The sequence below is a fragment of the Mus caroli genome, unplaced genomic scaffold (genome assembly GCF_978045245.1).
Source record: "Mus caroli unplaced genomic scaffold, Mus_caroli_1 scaffold_7, whole genome shotgun sequence".
Lineage (NCBI taxonomy): Eukaryota > Metazoa > Chordata > Mammalia > Rodentia > Muridae > Mus > Mus caroli.
The window spans coordinates 83816151-83837289 of NW_028227262.1; the positions used below are offsets into that span (position 1 = coordinate 83816151).

Below are 21139 nucleotides of genomic sequence, written 5' to 3' on the forward strand. Positions count from 1 at the left end.
AAAATTGCAGTTTATAAAGGTACAAGGGAACCCTCGTATTAGGGCAAGGTGTTTAATTTAATTGGGAATGTTAATTAGGTGAACCAAAGGGAACCTTTGATGGCTGGACTTCAATACTTTGATAGCTGGACCTTGGTAGTCAGTTTCAGGAGGAGAGACTGGCCAGATTAGGGCAAGCTTCAGGGAAGTAGTCTAAAGGTCTTTAGCAAGGCAGAGGGAATTGGGGAGAAGGGTGAGGCCTGCCAAAGCCATGCTTGCCACAATCAAGTTGTCCAGAGTCCCTTCAGATCCTAGAAATGAAGTGCCCAGTGCACAGATAATACATGATCTACTGTTGTTATGTAAAGCTTTGAGCTAATCAGGAAATAGCAGTGTTTGTGGGAGTTCACTTACACGGAGAAGGACAGCAAAAATGTCAGAGGAGAAGACATGGAAGCCCCGGATCTATCAGGAAATTGGCACTATCTTTGTTGCATGCTGAAAGCTGACTGTGGAACATTAAAGGCAGATGCTGGAAGCCCTTACGCTACTGCGCCACACTGAAACAAGCTCCCACCACTGAGAGAGGCTGGACAGCAAAGTAACCTGAAAGCAGTCAGAGACAAAGGAGAAGAGCTCCGAGGGTAGACGGGACAAATAGAAAGTCAGGATGGAAGCGGCAGTTTACGCCAGCCCTACCAGTAACTGTGGTAGTTTCAATGGCCCAAGGTATAAGATCCCAAGCTGTTGGCAGGGATGCTAAGATATGTGTCAGTGGACTTTCTTACTGTTGGATGAGTTTTCTTCTCTCCCTCCCTCTTCTCCCCATCTCCCTCTTTTTTTTTTTTTTCAGTACTGAAGATCAAACCCATGGCTGCACGAATGCAAGGCAAGCACTCTCGGCATTGAGTTTCATTTCCAAGTCCCCCTCCCTTTTGGTCTTGTTTTATTTTGAGGCTGTGTCTAAGCTTTTCAAGCCAGCCTTGACTTCACTCTGTTATCCCAGGTAGGCTTCGAACTTGTGATATCTTGTCTCAGGTTTCCTGGTAGCTTGGAAAATATCGTAGGGCTTGTTGTTAATGTTCTGGAAGTTATTCGATTATTACGTCTTGTTTATATATGTAAAGAATTCTGGGAAGAAGTGTGGCATCCACCATTCTGTGGATGAAGCCTTTGTGATACACTCCCATTATCTTTTATTTGTTTTTGTTTGCAGGTGTGTGTATGCTGTGAGTGTATGCCATGTGTACCCAGGGAAGCCAGAAGAGAACTTCATATCTCCTCGAGCTGGAATTACAGGTAGTGTGGCAAACTGAAATCCAGTCTTCTGCAAGAGCGGCGCACACTTTTAACCACTGAACCACTGGTATTATTCTAACCAGCATATTTTTTTCAAGCAAAAGTCACCAGATTACTAAAGAAGTTGTCACTCTTTGCTGTTTTGATACTTACAAATAGGGTTCCTTTCCATAAAACACAAACAGCATCAAAATACTGCTTCATAGAAAGGATAATTATACAGTATTCCTTAACCTTAAAGTCTTATTTATTGATGACAGCCACACTTTAAAAGTCTTGTGTAAAAGCCTTTAACTTGTGGGAATTATAGTTTTAGTAATTCACAGCTGTTCTGTTATTTGTTGACATGCCAATTTCAAGGTCTGGGGACCAGTTCACTGTCAGGCATTCTGGCCTTATACACCAGCTAATCAACTATACCATATAAAAAGACAGTCTCTGGCTTTCATTTGTTGTGTTGCAAATCCTCAGGCATCGTGCCTTACATTTTTGACTAGCAAGTGCAAAATCCAGTTCAGGTTACAGTGGAAGTTATGAGCCCAGTCCCTGGCCTTTGACTTCTAATTTAGTGGCACAGTAGGTGTAAATTAATATATCACAGCAGAGCTTTGCTGCGGGTGTAACTGCACTGTGCCTTTAGCTGCTTTGCAGAGGGAAAATTCTCTCTCAAAGAGCTACCACTTTGTGCTTGTGTCTAAAGTGTAAAGACTCCTTCTCGGCTGCAGCAGGTGCTTCACTTCCAGTTTCTTTGTAGAGCTTTTAAGAGAGGTCTGACATTCAGTTTCAGGTAAGAAATCATTGATTGATTGATTTTTACATTGCTAATGATCAGGTAAATTTCATTATTGCAGTTTGAAGATTTGTATTTTGGAGAGATACTGGCCAAAGCTCTGATAAATATCTTGAAGTTAATATAAGGGACACGAGGAGTTGCTAAAACATTCTTGATTCTGTATTTAGAAAAAAAAAAGAATAAGAATGGCAATCAGTGACTAACATTAAAACCAACAGCCGCCGATTTTCTAAAGTATGTCTTTAATGACTGCATCTATGTGTGTGTCGCCCAAGCTATTCTAACAAGTTACCCTCATGTATGGAAATTAGAGTTTACAGCCATCTTGTCCACTCCAGCAGGGTGACAAAAGTCCAGTTGTTCTAGATTCCATAATTAATGCCCAAGATGTACAGTATAGCCCAGGGCTGATACTTCCATTATTTAGTACTTAAATATCAACGATTCAGCAAAGGAAACATTTTTGGTCGGGAGGTAGTGGGAGCAGGCTCACAGTTAAGCTGCGTGACAGCAGAACTGACGGAGAAAGGATGCTTGGATTTGTGTGCATCCTTCATGGCGAGGTTGTGCTAGAATTATTGCTACTCACTATTCACGGGCATACCACTTGGCGCAAACTTATATATGGAGTGACTTGGCAATAGCTTTCAAGAATTAACATTCACATGTGTTTGGCTCAGCTATGCCAATGCAGTAATTTCATCTGACATGAGCAAATGGTCAAGAAAGTGTATGCCCAGATGCAGCAAGTTACACTGGGAAAGCTGGAAGCAACTTATTCATGCATCAATAGAGAACTGCTAAAATAAAAAAGAGTATGGTATAGTCATGTGTGTGATAACTGCACTGTTTCAAAGCTTGAAATTCAGGTTTCTGTGGCAGCTGAAGTTTTCCACCTTGTATGTTTGAAGGGTGGAGCGATAACTCAGTTGTAAGCGCGGTATGTTTTCATATGGCAAAATACATTTCTACATGAGTGTCTGTATGTCTGTGTGTTGGTATTTTGTAAATCTTTTCCAAATTTTTGTGACAAGATTCAATTCAAGGTGTGAGGTTGGAAGTTTATCATTTTATCTGAGTTTATTTTGAAAATTATACTTCATTGGACGTGATGACACACATTTTTAATCCTAGCATTCTGATGGCAGAGGCCGGCTTGATCTACATAGCCAATCCAGAATAACCAGAGCTACAAAGTGAGACTCAGTCTCAGAAAAATCTAAATAAATAAATAAATGTAAAAAATAATAAAATAAAAGATACTTGTTACTTCTTAAATAAACAAATATAACATTGAGCCATTTTTATCTTTCACAATGATGAAAGGACTGAGGAGTAACATAGATACACAAATTTATTAATATGTTATTTGAACATGTGACCTTAGCGATGAGGCAGGGAAACTGAAACCTGAAAATTTTCATTCCTAATCTTGATCTTATTACTTACCTTTGCTTTCTGAAGGAAGTAATCATTTATTTTGTTTTGTTATAAAATAAGTGCCTTACTAAGAAAAGTTTATATGTTACAATCAAATTTAGAAGTATTGATTTAGTACTTTTTCATTTTGTTAAGTTGTTAAAAAATAATAAGTGATAAAAAATTAATAGTCAAATTTAACCTTGGATTTTTCTCCATTGTCCGTGCAGTGAGATGGAGAATGGATGGGCTTACCGCAGGATGCTGGAGAGTGGATGGGTTTGCTGCAGGATGCTAGAGAGTGGATGGGCTTGCTGCAGGATGCTGGAGAGTAGGTGAGCTTACTGCAGGATGCTGGAGAGTGGATGGGTTTGCTGCAGGATGCTGGAGAGTGGATGGGCTTACTGCAGGATGCTGGAGAGTGGGTAGGCTTACTGCAGGATGCTGGAGAGTGGATGAGTTTACTGCAGGATGCTGGAGAGTGGATGGGCATACTGCAGGATGCTGGAGAGTGGATGGGCTTACTGCAGGATGCTGGAGATTGGATGGGCTTACTGCAGGATGCTGGAGGGTGGATGGGCTTACTGCAGGATGCTGGAGAGTGGGTGAGCTTACTGCAGGATGCTGGAGAGTGGGTAGGCTTACTGCAGGATGCTGGAGAGTGGGTGGACTTACTGCAGGATGCTGGAGAGTGGGTGAGCTTACTGCAGGATGCTGGAGAGTGGATGGGTTTGCTGCAGGATGCTGGAGAGTGGATGGGCTTATTGCAATCCTGGAGAGTGGGTGGGCTTACTGCAGGATGCTAGAGAGTGGATGGGCTTACTGCAGGATGCTGGAGAGTGGGTGAGCTTACTGCAGGATGCTGGAGAGTGGGTAGGCTTACTGCAGGATGCTGGAGAATGGGTGGGCTTACTGCAGGATGCTGGAGAGTGGGTGGGCTTACTGCAGGATGCTGGAGAGTGAATGGGCTTACTGTAGGATGCTGGAGAGTGGATGGGTTTGCTGCAGGATGCTGGAGAGTGGATGGGCTTACTGCAGGATGCTGGAGAGTGGATGGGCTTACTGCAGGATGCTGGAGAGTGGATGGGCTTACTGCAGGATGCTGGAGAGTGGGTGGGATTGCTGCAGGATGCTGGAGAGTAGATGAGTTTGCTGAAGGATGCTGGAGAGTGGGTGGGCTTACTGCAGGATGCTGGAGAGTGGGTGGGCTTACTGCAGGATGCTAGAGAGTGGGTGGGTTTACTGCAGGATGCTGGAGAGTGGATGGGTTTGCTGCAGGATGCTGGAGAGTGGATGGGCTTACTGCAGGATGCTGGAGAGTGGATGGGCATACTGCAGGATGCTGGAGAGTGGATGGGCTTACTGCAGGATGCTGGAGAGTGGGTAGGCTTACTGCAGGATACTGGAGAGTAGGTGAGCTTACTGCAGGATGCTGGAGAGTGGATGGGCTTACTGCAGGATGCTGGAGGGTGGATGGGCTTACTGCAGGATGCTGGAGAGTGGATGGGTTTGCTGCAGGATGCTAGTTGATGTCTTGGGGGTGTTGATGGTGGGAGAATAGTCTCTTATTTCTTATTGTACTTATCCTCTGAAGAGGGAGTTTAAGCATGATATGATTTCTGTAATGATTGTTTACATTTGGGTACCAGAATTTAGTCAGTTCTGTTCAAAACAGGCTAGTCTGTTTATATTTATTATAATGAATGCTACAATAACCCTTATCTTAATAGTTCTTAATTACAGTATTGATTACTATTTTATTCATCTTCTTTTTGTTATTTTTTTCTTATCATTATTCTCATTGTATATTTTCATATTTTTAAAAATATTTAAAGCATTTTTATTTTATTTTTAATTTGTCTTTTACACTCCATATTCCATTCCCTGGCCCCCCATCCACCCTCTGACTGCTCCACATCCCACACCTTCTCCTGTTGCCACCCCGTCTCCAGGTGGATGCCCCAACCCCCACCCAGCTTTTTTTTTTCTTTTTAACTTTGGAATTGTATTTGGCCATTCTAGAATGGCTGGGGTTACAGTACATGAGCATCTATAATAACCTGCATGTTCAGAGATGAGGTATCTACGGGCTGTTCTTAACTAGGAGCCATTTCTACTCTCTTTTCTTCCTACCCACCAAAGGCATTCTCTCCCTCCCTCCCTCCCTCCCTCCCTCCCTCCCTCCCTCCCTCCCTCCCTCCCTCCCTCCCTTCCTTCCTCCCTCCCTCCCTTTCCCTTCTTTCCTCCCTTCCTCTCTCCTTTTCATTCTTCCTTCTTCTTTTACTTCCTTCTTTTCAAAGCTGGTATCAAACCTAGGACCTGACATAAATTATGTTGTCTTTCTCTTCTTGAACTCCATACCTATTTCCTTAGATCATTTTTGGTTGTAATGACTCTAAAGTGATACCTGCTGCTCTTACCCAGTGGATGGAGCCAGATATGTTGTTGACCCCCTTCCAGTGCACAAGAACACATCTCTTTTTTGGGTGGGGGAGACTTTATTCATTTATATTCCACATTATAGTATATCATTAAAGGCAGTTAGGGCAGGAACTCAAACTGGCAGGAACCTGGAGGCAGGAGCTGATGCAGAGACTGTGGAGGAGGAGTGTTGCTTACTGGTTTGTTCCTCCCGGCTTCCTCAGCCTGCTTTCTTATAACACCCAGGACCACCTGCCCGGAATGGGCAGATCCCTCCACCATCAATCACTAAGTAAGAGAATGCCCCACAAGCTTGCCTGCAGCCTAGTCTTATGGAGAAGTTTTCTTAATTGAGGAAGAATACGTCTCTTTATAAAGCCTTAGCCTGTCCTGAATGAACCAGTTCCTATACTTAGCATTAGTACTGAGTTTGAGGCTCACTTACTTGTGTGTGCACCTGTGTGTGTGTGTGTGTGTGTGTGAAAGATGGGCTCAAGTTTCCAGGTGAGACCTAAAAATTCTTACTTTCAAGGTCATCATATGTGTACCAAACCAGGCTGACTAGACATCTCCAGTTGAATTGACAATGTTTCAGAAATTCCCAGGATCATTTCCACTGACAGGATTTGTGGTGATTTTTCTGCGTTTGTCTGAGTGATGACTGTTAGACAGAAGATGACCTTGACATTGAAGGCGACGAGACCATTTCTCATGCACAAAGTCTTAAATTTCTCACCAGTCACACACTTATAAGCAAAGGAACTTTAAGTATAATTCTCGTTGACTGTTATAAGTTGTTGTCTTCCAGGTTTTATTAATGTAACGTTCTGATTGTTTAAAGCTTTGTGAAGAACCATTTAAATGTAATTCAAGTGTGAAATAACAGCATTTAGGGGTTTTAAGAAAAACAATTATTTCTGACTCGTTATTTGTGTTATTTACCTAACAAGTCACAAAGAAAAACATTTTTTAAAGGGGAATCTGAGCATGGTAGTACATACATTTCATCCAATCTTCAATGATTGGATCACTCTTGGTACATGTACTACACATGTGTTACGATGTCAGGCTGCTGCCGGGCATGGTGGCACACGCCTTTAATCCTACCACTCAGGAGGCAGAGGCAGGCAGATTTCTGAGTTCGAGGCCAGCCTGGTCTACAAAGTGAGTTCCAGGACAGCCAGGACTATACAGAGAAACCCTGTCTTGAAAAACCAAAAAAAAAAAAAAAAAAAAAAAAAAAAAAAAAAAAAGTCAGACTGCACATATACATGGATATGCACATAAACATGCAAAAAGATAAGATTAAATGTTTAGCACACCAGCTTCATACATTGGAAATACCAAGAACAGAAAATCCCCAAGTGCTGGGGCTGAGTGTAGGGAATGGCTCAGTAGGTAAGAGTGCTTAACATCTAACGTGAGGACCTGTGTTCAAATCCTCAACATCTGTGTAAAAGCTGAGCATAGCTACATATGCCTGTAACCCCAGCACTGTGGGAGGCAGAGGCAGGAGGATCACTGAGGTTTGCTGGATGTCAGCTTTGCTTCACATTCATTGAGAGATCTGTCATAGGGGAATGAGGCATAGAATGACAGAGCAGGCCACCCAGCGTTCTACTTTGTCCTCTCTGTGTGCACAAATGTATAGACCTCCACACGCATCACATCACATCCATGACTAACCCCCATCTCAATCCCAGACTTACCAAGTGAAGCTTATAACATCTAGTATTCCTTCCAGTAAGGGACAAACATTCTTTTTAGGCTATGTGGACAGTTTTTAAAACTTGGGTTAATGTCCAACAGTTTATCTATCTTATATACTTACAGTGTTCCCCAATCTCTCTGAGGATTCCCTTTATGTGAAGTAGTCAATGGATTTATTCTCTCAGGGACATGTATGCTCATGTGTGTGTGTGTGTGTGTGTGTGTTTCTACAGCCAGTGTTTCACTCTGAAGCCGAGGGTGGTTAATCTCAAATTTGTAGGAATTGTCCTGCCTCAGTCTCTGTAATATAATTCCTAGCATAATCCACTATGTTCAGCTTGTGAGTATTATTTTTTTGATGTGATATCAGGGTCATATGTTTGGCTTATATGCTATTTACAGTTTGTATGGTTCACTGCTATGATAGTTCTGTGAATATTAAGTATCAAACAGATAACAGATAATTGGGAAATATTCAAATAATACTAAAAGATCCTATATTTTCCTTTTAAAATATTTTATTTTTATTTTTAATTATGCGAATATGGGTGTATCTGTGTGCACTGTGAATACAGTGCCCGTGGAGGCAAGATGATACACCAGTTCCTGTGTATCTGTAGTTACAGACAGTTGCTAGTGCAGGGAGCTGAACGTGGGTCCCCTGGAAGAGCAGGTAATGCTGTTAACCCCTGAGACCTTTTTTCCAGCCCTAACTATTCCACTTATATCTTTAGCTAAACCAAGACTAGCATTAAAAAATTGAAACCTTTTGTTTTGAGATGATTATAGACTGACATTGTGTGGGAGGTCATGCCTTTCTATTCTTTCCTCTCAGTATTCACTGCCCGAGTAACAGGTACAATAGCAAAACTATGAAAGTGCACTGCTATCGTGGGCACGTGTAGTTTAGTCACAAACATTCTAAATCATATTCCCTCAGTGAAAGGTTTGTGTGTACACACACGGTGGTGCATGTGTGCAGCTCAGAGGAGAACTTGGAAGAGTCCCAGGAAAGAACTTCAGGCTTGCCAGGAGGCAGCAGTACCCCACACGGGGTCTCCCTGGCCATGCTGGGTCATGTTAACATGCGGAGATGGATGAGGTCACTGCTGAGATCAAGGTGCAGCACTAGGTCCTCATCACGGGGCTCCCCCTCATGCTTTCTTTCTAGTCTCACCCAATACCCCTCCACACTGCACCCCTGGCAACTGGTGATCTGTGGTTTTTATTTCCAAAAATGATTAGAAACTGCTTCTTCATTTGCTGACGGTATCCCGTGTTTAGGGTTAGTTTGCCTGTGTACTAAAACTTTATGTAAAATATATCATGCTCCTTTTTTTATTGCTTTGTAGCTCTTAGGAAATTCAGGGACACACACACACACACACACACACACACACACACACACACACACACACGAGCTTTGAGATACAGCTTCCTTGTGTTTAGACTAGAACATACAGAGATCTGCCTATCTCTGTCTCTGGACTGTTGGGATCAAAAGGGAAGCTCCAGAGGTGGAATTTGATGGCATGGATGATGGGACCTCAAGCTCTTTAGACACATGAGCTTTAGCCTTTAACGGCTGAGCTCCAGTCCTCAGGATATTTTTGAGATTTATTTTTCATATACATAGATGTTACCTACTTCATAAGTAGCATCTAGAATCAGTGATTTCCCCTTCCTCTCTCCATCCCTCTCTCTCCCCTTTCCCCTTTCCTCCCTCCTCCCCTTCCTCCCTTCTCCTTTTCTTTCTTTTCTGAGCAGGTCTTGCTATACAGAACTAGCCTTATAATCCATTTCCTTCAGATTCCCAAGTGCTACAATTACAGATATGTGTCACACACATGGCATGACAAGGGGTGATACAGACTTTTGTTTCATAAATACTGAAACATGAAATGAACACTGAAAACCATGGCTCTGTCTTTTGGAGTTAGAGAAGTGTAGGTGGACCTTTTATGTGTTTTCAGATAGGGAATTACTCTGCAGCCCAAGATGGTCCAGCACTCACCTTGGAGCCCACATTGGTCGCAAACTCATGGTAATCTTCTGTTTCCCTCTCAAATGCTGTGAGCCATCATATCAGGTTAGAAGTGTGGCTCTTTATACTTTAATTCTAGTAAATGGAAAAGCAGTTAAATTGCCGTCTCTGTCTTCCCAATGCAGACCTGGGGTAGGACTCACAGTCATAAGAAAGCAGGTGGTTGCTGATGCTACTGTGGAGTTTGTTACCTCTGTTCCCTTGACAGCTCTCACAGCACTCAATGTTCAGTCTTGGAGATGTATGCATATCCCCTGGGAAGAAAATGTTTCACTTGTTCTCTGGGGAGAACAGGTAAACCAAGTGTACAGTATATGAGATTGGCTTCATTTCTTTTTTTTTTTTTTTTTTTTTTTTTTTTGGTTTTTTGAGACAGGGTTTCTCTGTGTAGCCCTGGCTGTCCTGGCACTCACTTTGTAGACCAGGCTGGCCTCGAACTCAGAAATCCGCCTGCCTCTGCCTCCCGAGTGCTGGGACTAAAGGCGTGCGCCACCACGCCCGGCTGAGATTGGCTTCATTTCTACGAGAAGGAAAAATCAGATAAAAAGATTGCTTTATGAAACTCGACATTTTGTCTAAAGCTGCTATATAATAAGATGTTCTAGAAAAAAAATGAAATGAATAACCCACATGGAAGAAATTAGATAATTTAAAAAATACAGCATAAAAATACTAGTAAGAGAAAAATCTTCAAGTATTTAATTTTAAAAGAGCAGTCATGTAGATACAAACGATTCAGCATATGTTTTCACATTATAGTCACTGAAATTGAGCATCAAATGTACAAAACCACATTATAGCAACTCAAGGCGAACAGTAAGAGCTCACTTTCGGGTGCTGGGGAGATGGCTCAGTGGTTAGGAGCACATGCAGCTCTTTGGGAGTCCAACTTCCAGCACCAGGATCAGGCAGTGTGGATCAGGCAGGTACAGGGGCTGTTAAGAACCCCAGCTCCAGGGGGTCTTGACACCTCTGACCTCTTTGGGCACTGCTTTCATGTGCATACACCACATCCCACATATGTAATTAAAATAAGAAAATAATCAAAACAGGATTGTTCTTTCACACAATAGTCATTCAGATTGAACAACAATTCAGCTACCTAGTTAGCTGTGTTGCTTCTAAGCAGATCATGTTGTGTCTTACCCTCAGCTTGTTTGTAAAAAAAAAAAAAATCACAAGAGTGAGCTGCCATTACTGACACATGGTAGCTACAATTATAAAGCTAATATAGAAACCTCCAGAATCTTCAAAGTGGGAAGGATCTAGAAGATGATGAATTAACTAACTAAGGGACAAAGAATGAAGTTATCCTTAGCGCTTACACAATGTGGGGACTGTTCATGTTCCATGGTTCTGAGCTTACAGCATGACAGCATCGCTTACGTTCCTTCATTAGTGAATCAACCTCTCTCTGCTGTGTGTTAATGTGCTGGCTGCAATAAATTAATTTACTGGCAGAAATAGTCTTATCTCAAAAAAAGGGAATATATTAAAAAACTTTTTATGCTGCCATAAGTCTCCTTTCTTTACCTTCATTAAAAATTTCAGAGTGAGTATAGCATACTTCCAGTGGGGGGAAAAAAACAGTTCATTCTTCTCAATTTTCCAACCCATTTTTTTTCTAAGAAAATTTGTATCATCTCTGTGAGGCTTGGCAAAAACATAATTATCCTATTCTTTTAAATAAGCAGTGATAATTGCACTGGGTTACCTGAACCCCTGCCCTAAGTAACAGTGACAAATGGTTGCTCACAGCACAAAGATCAAGTGCTGGGGGGCATGGGGTCAGCGTCTTTACACAACACCTAATGGAACTGTCATTTTTCAGGGTTCCCAGTCAAAGTCAGGGTGGCGACAGGGTGTGCTCATCGCTAAGGTGCCATGTCTGGCATCTAAATAGAACCCAGTAGTTCCGGAGGAGCCACGTTATTAGAGTCTAATTGCCACTGTCTCGTAATTCTTTTGAGGTCTTTGTGTATTGGCTCACTTAAATATTCAATGTATCTAGCTAGGAGCAGTTATTAAAATGTAATCGTCTTGTACATTTTTATTTTCAATTCCAAAACACTCTCATGCATTAATAAACAGCATTGAGACAGGCTATGAATATCCATGAATAATGCAAGGTTTTTCTGTGCTCTTGGGGGTGTAAATCCGACACTGTTGGTCAGGAGCTCTGGGGAAATAAGGAATCTCCCTCCTTTCCACTGTAGCTCCTTTCTGTTCAGTTCGAGAATCTGTACTTTGAACAGCAATGTTTTTATTAATGTGTTCTTTGCAATAGAGTTATTTGAACTCATCATCATCCTAAGTTTATTTCACATTATTACTTTCTGGCTCGCCTTCCCAAAGCTAGCTATGAATACACAGTGGACTCCCAATGAGCAAGGCTGTTCTTGCCGGAAGGCGGAAATGATGCTTTCGTCCCCAGCTCAGGAACACAGCACAGCTCTTCTAAGATATTGAGACACTCTTCCAAAAAAATGGACACAGAGTCAACAACCAGAGAAATCCAAACACATCCTTTAAGGGGTTAGGGCTTCCTTAAATTCCCTGATTGACAGCTCTGGACTTGCCTAGTGACATTGTCATCTGAGGACTCCTCCACTTTCTTTCCCAGGTTTTCTGAAGCCTCTTTGGTGTCAGAAGGGGACAAACCCCTGTGGTACTGCCAGGCCCCTCTCTGTCAGAAGGCGAAGACCTGGACTAATTCATTGCAGTGCGGTTTAATTAAACTGCACCGGAGTTGTTTCCCTGGTAAAATAAGTGTGGGAAGAGAATGTGTGTCAAAAGGGACATGCCCCTCACTGGGCATGCTTTATTGTCACACCAAAGCTAATATATTGTGGGAATTCCATGGAGTCGATGATAAACTGTATTATCGAGCTCCATAAAATAGCATTCTACTAGTGCAGGTTACTGTAGCTCGCAATTCTATTAATCCTTCTAATTTATTATATTTGAGCTGTATGTAAGGTCTCATAAATTTATTATACTCCTTTCATCTAAGAAAAGCTGCATGATCGTTTCTCCTCTCAAATAAAACCCTTATTACTTGTTGTGTCTGTCTCTAAAAATGTAATAGCCACTTGTAAGAAATATAGTTACTGGCTGAGAAATGTAAACTGCATTTGACGTGCTGTCTACTTGAAAATTAAAAAATTCGATTAAGCCTTGTTGTATGAGTGAAAATCCAGTAGCACGATGATCCATTGAATTTTTATCTCCAGGTTTCTGGAGCTACCAATTTCACATCAACAATACCACTATACTTTTCACTTTTTATATCTTGTGTGTGACAAAAGAGTTTAATTATAATAGTCTTTTCTATTTATGTAGGAGGCCGGTAGGAAGGCACAGATAACCCTGCGTTGACTAAATGTACCTGACTAGCAGTGAAGGTAAATAAGCATGTGTTGGGTAAGTGGTAAGGGGAAAGCAATAAGAAGTTATTTTCTTGCTGTATAGCCGTCATAACCTCCCCATACACGTTCGTAAGCACATTGGTGGGTAGCAGCTTTGAACAACTAGTTATAGTAACACAGAACTTTATGTTTTTATTTAAAAGGGTAGCACACACACAGATAGCTCCATCCCAGTATGATGTTTTATTTATTGTCTGTTTTTGCAACAGAAAGGATTGAACCTGGGGACCTAAGCAAGTACCTCATTGTGAACTTCACCACAGCTCTCATTAGAATAGTCTAGCTACTACCTACAGGTTGCAGTCCTACACGGTTTCAGAAACCAGGGTGCCTTGCGAAGTAAATCTGGGAGGTTCTGTGAGCTGACACTTCCATGCAAAGGATTCCCGTAGGCTGACCTGAGACTGCTTCTAATGGTGGGCTGAGTAGTACCTGAGCATGCGTCAATGGGTTGAGACAGGTGTTCTTTGAGAGAAGCCAGCATCAACCCTAGTTTCTTTAACCCGAATTTTAAAGAACAGCGCTGAACGAAAACAGGAGAGCCGGATAAACATGGACTAGAAAACCAGCCATATGACATTTCCTCCTCAATATGTATGAGTCACCAGAAGAGCCCTTCTTCAGAGTCCTCAGGATAAAGAGATATTATTAGCTGCTTCCATGTGGATGGTCAGAATCAAAAATTAAAAGGAGAGGGGTGGAGAGAACAGGCTGAGCTCCTAAATGGGATTGCCGATTTCTCTCATCACAGTTCAGGTAACAACAAAGAGAGAGGCTAATTTTCTGGTATTAACTAAATTTCCAATGTTTTGGATGGAAATGAAGATGAGTCTTTGCTTCCTTATTGCTCTTGTTTTCGATGCTAAAAATCCAGCAAATGCTTTAAGATACCCTCTGTGAATTGGCTACAGCTGACAGCATGGGTGGCCCTATGCCCTGCTGTGTTATCTCGATTCCCAGCAACAGGGCAGTGTTTGTCCCATAGAAGATTAAAGTTGTTCCATTTCCACTAGGGAGTTATATGGCATGGTGGAAGGAATATGACTTTGGAACTTATTGCACCTATATCTGGATCTCTGTATTGCTTTTTAATAACTGCAAATGCAAAAAAAAAGGCTTAGTTTTTCTGATTTCCCACCATAGGATTTTAGTAGCAGTTTTACTGCACAGCATATGCGGTGTGCCTAGTATGGGTCCCTCCTCACAGTACCACTCAGCAAGCCTTTGTAATTATTTGCCATTATTATCTTTGCTCATGTGTTGTGGACACTGAAGGTCCTGCTCCTGAGGTGCTATTAAGCAACTTTCTCAGCACTAGAATCTTAGTTTGTTTTTGTTTGTTCTGTCTTTAACTTGCACACTGCATTTCTGGACAAGGGTGAAGTAAATTGATAGTAGATGCAGTGACCCTCCCTGCCAACAATGTATTTCTGGACGATGGTGAAGTAAATAGATTCTAGGTTGAGCAACCCTGCCACCTAACCTGCTCTGGGATTAGACTACCTTCTTTCTCTCTTCACTTGGTCCAGAAGGCACAACCAGAACATGCTTCTGTCCCTACCCAGTACAGATGCAGTACTACAGAGAGCAAATGCTCCTCACTTTCTGCTTATAGAGTTGTCTCCAGAGAGATTAAAAAGGAGTGGATTCTAGAACTTCACAGATAGAAAGGACCTTAGACCCTCCTTCCTTCTTAGCTCTCACTTGGGTAGCATCTCTCCTACTTGTTACCATAACCTGTGATGAGCAATACATAATGCATATGGTACCAAGACTAACTCACTGAATATCCATCATAAGCTCAAGGAGTACAAGATTGTCCCCTCTAACCAATGGATGTGCATGCTGATTGTTACAGATTGTAGGTGGCTTGCTCTAAACTAGATCATACATATAGCAGGTACTCAACCAGGCAACAACTGGGTGGTGATTACTTCATGTCAGGCTTCTGATTGCAATATCTGCATCCCTCAGTACATACAAATGCAACTTTATTTTTCTAGACACTTCTAGATAATACCTGGTTTTGGCCAATTCAATGCACATATAAGTTCAGTGAGGTTGATTTTATGCTTAGAGTTGTCTTCCTAAAGGTTCTTTGAAAATGAAAGTGCATATACTAGATAAACACATTCGACTTTTTATTGACATATAATGTGGTAAATGCAACATACAAGGGAGTTCTTTTACATTGTTAAGTCTATAAACTGCATTTATTATTATTAGTGTGTGTGTGTGTAATATATGTACCCATGTGTTAGGCATGTGGATGCCATGGTATGCATGTGGAGGTGAAAAGCTAAAGTCTGGGAGTTGTTTCTCTCCTTCTACTGTGGATTCTGGCTTTTGAATTCAGGTTATCCTGAGTTATATCAACAGTCTTGTCAGTTTTTTTTTTAAAGTATAGAGTGTGACATTGCATAAAAATAAAAACAACTAAGTGTCTTTATAGGCTTACAGCATTAAAATTATAGATGATATTTAATATGTTTGTAATATAGAAATACAGGGAAGATTTCAGTGTAGGAAAAGTATTTATAAAAATATAGTTTTAGTTTTTGCATAAAATGAGGTAAGATTAAATAATTTTAGAATGCTGTGTTTCATTTAGATGGTAAAAGCCAGAATATTTGGAGGGATACCAATACAGAAGGGGCTTCAGGACACTCTTATTAGTACCTTAGTTAACATCAGCTCTATAGAAGAGTGTACTAGAGAAGCTTCCACCCCTGAGGAAGAAAGCAATTTTGCCCCCTAGATATGAACGCCACTGGAGAAGTGGACTAAGTACTTTTTAGATTTCAGGAAGTGCTGTGAGACATTCAGGAGACATATGAAAACTTCAAGAGACCTTTTCTGGATGCTGGGGATAAGAGTCACTATTATTTGGAAATATAATGAAAGTGGTTTACCCAAATAGTTTCAAATCAATATATTTTTCTACCTGTGGAGTAGAATGACATTCACAAATGCCAATTTCTTCATTTTTTAATAGCAATACTCATTTCTAAATAATATCAAGGCATGAGATTTTTGGTCTAATTCATATAAGATTGTTGAAAGGGAGCTATCATGTAGACTCACAATAAAATAGCAATCCAGGGGCAACAGTAAGACTTAAAAAAAGAGAAACTTGTTGTTAGTATTGCCTCCTTATTTGTCTAATTATTGCATTGCTTTCTACTAATAATGAATCAACTACATGGAAATCTGATTATTGCCTAGTTAAGGAGACCCACACTGCCCTACTTACACCTTTCTGCTATTTATGTCTAGGTTGTCTTTTACTTGCTCTATAATATTATGTACTTAGACAACATTACAATGCAACTCAGAACTTTGTTTTCATGCACCAGACTTATATTAAAACTCTGTTACTCTTTTGTCCTCTGGTCCACAGCCGAGACTGGGAATGAGCATCTATGGAACAAGAGGTTAGCAGAAGAGTAACATGCTCTTTGACCTGTTCGTGACATACTGTATAAAGATTTGGGGAAATGCTGTCTAGGATAATCCATCATGGAGTAATTTAGTATAACCTTGATGACCTTGCTCTTCCAACCTATTGCAAACTCAGTGCTGTGAGTGTTCTAAAAAAATTTATATACTGTATAAAGAAAGACTCATTCCCTAAAGAGTAACAAAAATACGCAATGAGAGTTTGTTGATCCAATTAAAGAGTGTGTAGTGTGTAAATGAAATGATGCTTCATATGAAAGTTGCTTAGTAACTGTTGAAGTCTACAGACACTGGGGACAACATTTCCAAGCTTATCAACCATATCTGTTAAGTGAGGGCTCACATCACTTTTCTCTAGGCTGTCAATGCATTCATACACAGCTTGAATATACTGGTAGCTTAATGATACATATAAAATCATTTTCCACTTTGAGGGGAAAGATACTTAGAGCCCAATAAACACGAATCTAAGGAAAATTAACTAAGAAAGAGAAATAAGACATAGAAGTAACAGCCTGGTGTAGGTTGTGCATGCAACAGGTGAGCAATGAGAAGGCATAAAGCCCAAGAGAAAGCAATGGGGAGGAGGGAGAGAAGGTGAGAGAGGTATAGAAGGAGACTCATCTACAGTTTCAATCTTAGAGTAAGTTGTTTGTCCTACTACTTATCACTAGAGAATCAGTGGCTTAGGATGCTTTAGTTCTTAATTTCTGTTTGGAAATCATCAGCCGTGAGCAGAAAGGGAGCCACAGAGCACAGATGAAGCAACAGGAAAAGTTCCCACCTTTGTTTTCCTCAAGTCTTGTTGAAAAGACAAGGACATGGCAGTAAGGAAACGTAAGAATAAAGTCTATAGTGCTACAAAAGAAAGCACATGGAATGTGGTAGCAATTCCCTCCCCTAATGGTTTGCACACTGTGCTTGTAACACACATTGCAGGAAAGTAATGGTCTCTGAAGTTTTGGCATTTTAAGGTCAGTATGAGCTTCAGTAGGGACATCAGTACAAATTGATTTGTTAGGAGGGAAAGCCATGTTTAGGAGACCATTATGTTTTGGAGGAGTGTTATATATATCTGGGAAATCAGTTTTAAACAGACACCAGTCAAGCCCAATGGACAAAAATGGCATGGCAAACACAGACACTCAGTGAACCAGGATCATGGTGGAATTTGGGTCTAAAGGCAAAATTACTCTCTACACTATTTAAAACCTCACTAATCTTTGTGTCACAATATAGTGAGTAGTAAATCACTCAACATAAACCCATTTAGTTCTCTGCATTCAGATTGTGGGTGGCAGTGCAGAAACACACAGTTGAACACCTGGTAGCGCACAGTCTGCTGAGAGACAGGAACAGAGCACAGGGCGCAGTGAGATGACAAAAAGTCATGCTAGAGACAAAGGCACATGCACCTCACTGGTATTTTGATTATTTTAAAAAACCAATCAATGCCGGGGCCTAGCAAACACAGAAGTGGATGCTCACAGTCAGCTATTGGGATGGATCACAGGGCCCCCAATGGAGGAGCTAGAGAAAGTACCCAAGGAGCTAAAGGGAACTGCAACCCCATAGGTGGATCATTATTATGAACTAACCAGTACCCCAGAGCTCTTGTCTCTAGCTGCATTTGTATCAAAAGATGGCCTAGTAGGCCATCACTAGAAAGAGAGGCCCATTGGACTTGCCAACTTTATATGCCCCAGTACAGGGGAATGCCAGGGCCAAGGGGTGGGGGTGGGTGGGTGGGGGACTGGGGGGGGGAGTGTATTGGGGACTTGTTGGATAGCATTGGAAATGTAATTGAGGAAATTACCTAATTAAAAAAAAAAACAAAACAAAACAAAAAAACAAAAAAAACCAAAACAAAAAACAAACAAACAAAAAAAACCAATCAGTAAATCTTTAAAAAGTGTGTGAAGGAAGAGGGGAGGAAAGGCATGTGGAGGGGAGCAGCATAGCAGAGAAGAGTGAGACCTGTTTGTGTGCTGTCTAGCGTAAGAAGATACGTGGTCAGGCCCAGCTTTTGGAGTCCCTTTAAGAGACAACAAATTGAGACCAGGACTGGGGTAGCTAGGGTGCAGGGTCGACTGACACTCGCCAGCTACCCACAACACCCGCCACAGGATCTTAAGACTTCTGGTGAGTGGAACACAGCTTCTGCTCCAATCCAATTGCGCGTGGGACCTGAGACTGCATTAGTTAGGGAAGCAGAAAACCAGCCTGAGTAGGGCCACAAGCCTCTTCGGGTCTGACCAGCACCTGGGTAGCTAGAGCACAGGGTCGGCTGACACCCGCCAGCTACCCACGACACCCGCCACAGGATTTTGAGACTGCTGGTGAGTGGAAAACAGCTTCTGCTCCAGTCCAATCACACGGGACCTGAGACTGCTTTGGTTGGGGAGGCAGAAATCCGGCCTGAGTAGGGCCACAAGCCTCTTCCGGTCTGAACAGCACCAGGGTAGCTAGAGCGCAGGGTCTGCTGACACCCGCCAGCTACCCACAACACCCGCCACAGGATTTTGAGACTTCTGGTGAGTGGAACACAGAGTCTGCTCCAATCTTTAAACAGTGACAACAATAACAACTAATCCCAGAGATTACCAGATGGCGAAAGGTAAACGTAAGAATCTTACTAACAGAAACCAAGACCACTCACCATCATCAGAACCCAGCACTCCAACTTCGCCCAGTCCAGGGCACCCCAACACACCAGAAAAGCTAGACCCGGTTCTAAAAGCATATCTCACGATGATGGTAGAGGACATCAAGAAGGACTTTAATAACACACTTAAAGAAATACAAAGGAACACTGGTAAACAGGTAGAAGACAGTAAAGAGGAAGCACAAAAATCCCTTAAAGAATTGCAGGAGAACACTGCTAAACAGGTAGAAGACATTAAAGAGGAAGTACAAAAATCCCTTAAAGAATTGCAGGAGAACACTGCTAAACAGGTAGAAGACATTAAAGAGGAAGCACAAAAATCCATTAAAGAATTGCAGGAAAACCAGACCAAATAGGTGATGGAATTGAATAAAACCATCCAAGACCTAAAAAGGGAAGTAGAAACAATGAAGAAAACCCAAATTGAGGCAACACTGGAGATAGAAACACTAGGAAAGAAATCTGGAACCATAGATACGAGCATCAGCAACAGAATACAAGAGATGGAATAGAGAATCTCAGGTGCAGAAGACTCCATAGAGAACATCGGCTCGACAATCAAAGAAAATACAAAATCCAAAAAGATCCTAACTCAAAATATCCAGGAAATCCAGGACAAAATGAGAAGACCAAACCTACGGATAATAGGAGTAGATGAGAATGAAGATTTTCAACTCAAAGGACCAGCAAATATATTCAACAAAATTATAGAAGAAAACTTCCCAAACCTAAAGAAAGAGATGCCCATGAACATACAAGAAGCTTACAGAACTCCAAATAGACTGGACCAGAAAAGAAATTCCTTCTGACACATAATAATCAGAACAACAAATGCACTGAATAAAGATAGAATACTAAAAGCAGTAAGGGAAAAAGGTCAAGTAACATATAAAGGCAAGCCTATCAGAATTACACCGGATTTTTCACCAGAGACTATGAAAGCCAGAAGGGCCTGGACAGATGTTATACAGACACTAAGAGAACACAATTTCCAGCCCATGCTACTATACTCAGCCAAACTCTCAATTACCATAGATGGAGAAACCAAAGTATTCTACGATAAAACCAAATTCACACATTATCTTTCCACGAATCCAGCACTTCAAAGGATAATAACAGAAAAAAATCAATACAAGGACGAAAACCACGTCATAGAAAAAGCAAGAAGGTAATCCCTCAACAAACCTAAAAGAAGACAGCCACAAAAACAGAACACCAACTCTAACAACAAAAATAAAAGGAAGCAACAATTATTTCTCCCTAATATCTCTTAATATCAATGGACTCAACTCCCCAATAAAAAGACATAGACTAACAGGCTGGCTACAGAAACAGGAACCAACATTTTGCTGCTTACAGGAAACTCATCTCAGAGAAAAAGATAGACACTACCTCAGAATGAAAGGCTGGAAAACAATTTTCCAAGCAAATGGTAGGAAGAAACAAGCTGGAGTAGCCATTCTAATATCTGATAAGATTGACTTCCAACCCAAAGTCATCAAAAAACACAAGGAAGGGCACTTCATTCTCATCAAAGGTAAAATCCTCCAAGAGGAACTATCAATTCTGAATATCTATGCGCCAAATAAAAGGGCAGCCTCATTCATTAAAGATACTTTAGTAAAGCTCAAAGCACACATTGCACCTCACACAATAATAGTGGGAGACTTCAACACACCACTTTCACCAATGGACAGATCATGGAAACAGAAACTAAACAGGGACACAGTGAAACTAACAGAGGTCATGAAACAAATGGATCTGACAGATTTCTACAGAACATTTTATCCTAAAACGAAAGGATATACCTTCTTCTCAGCACCTCACGGTACCTTCTCCAAAATTGACCACATAATTGGTCACAAAAGAAGCCTCAATATATACAAAAATATTGAAATTGTCCCATGCACCCTATCAGATCA

General features: G+C 41.3%; 1 pseudogene; it reads left to right on the top strand.

The window, feature by feature from the left end:
- The first annotated feature begins 4633 nt into the window (after positions 1–4633).
- Positions 4634–21139, top strand: part of LOC147003969 (uncharacterized) — a 75047-nt pseudogene continuing 58541 nt past the window's right edge.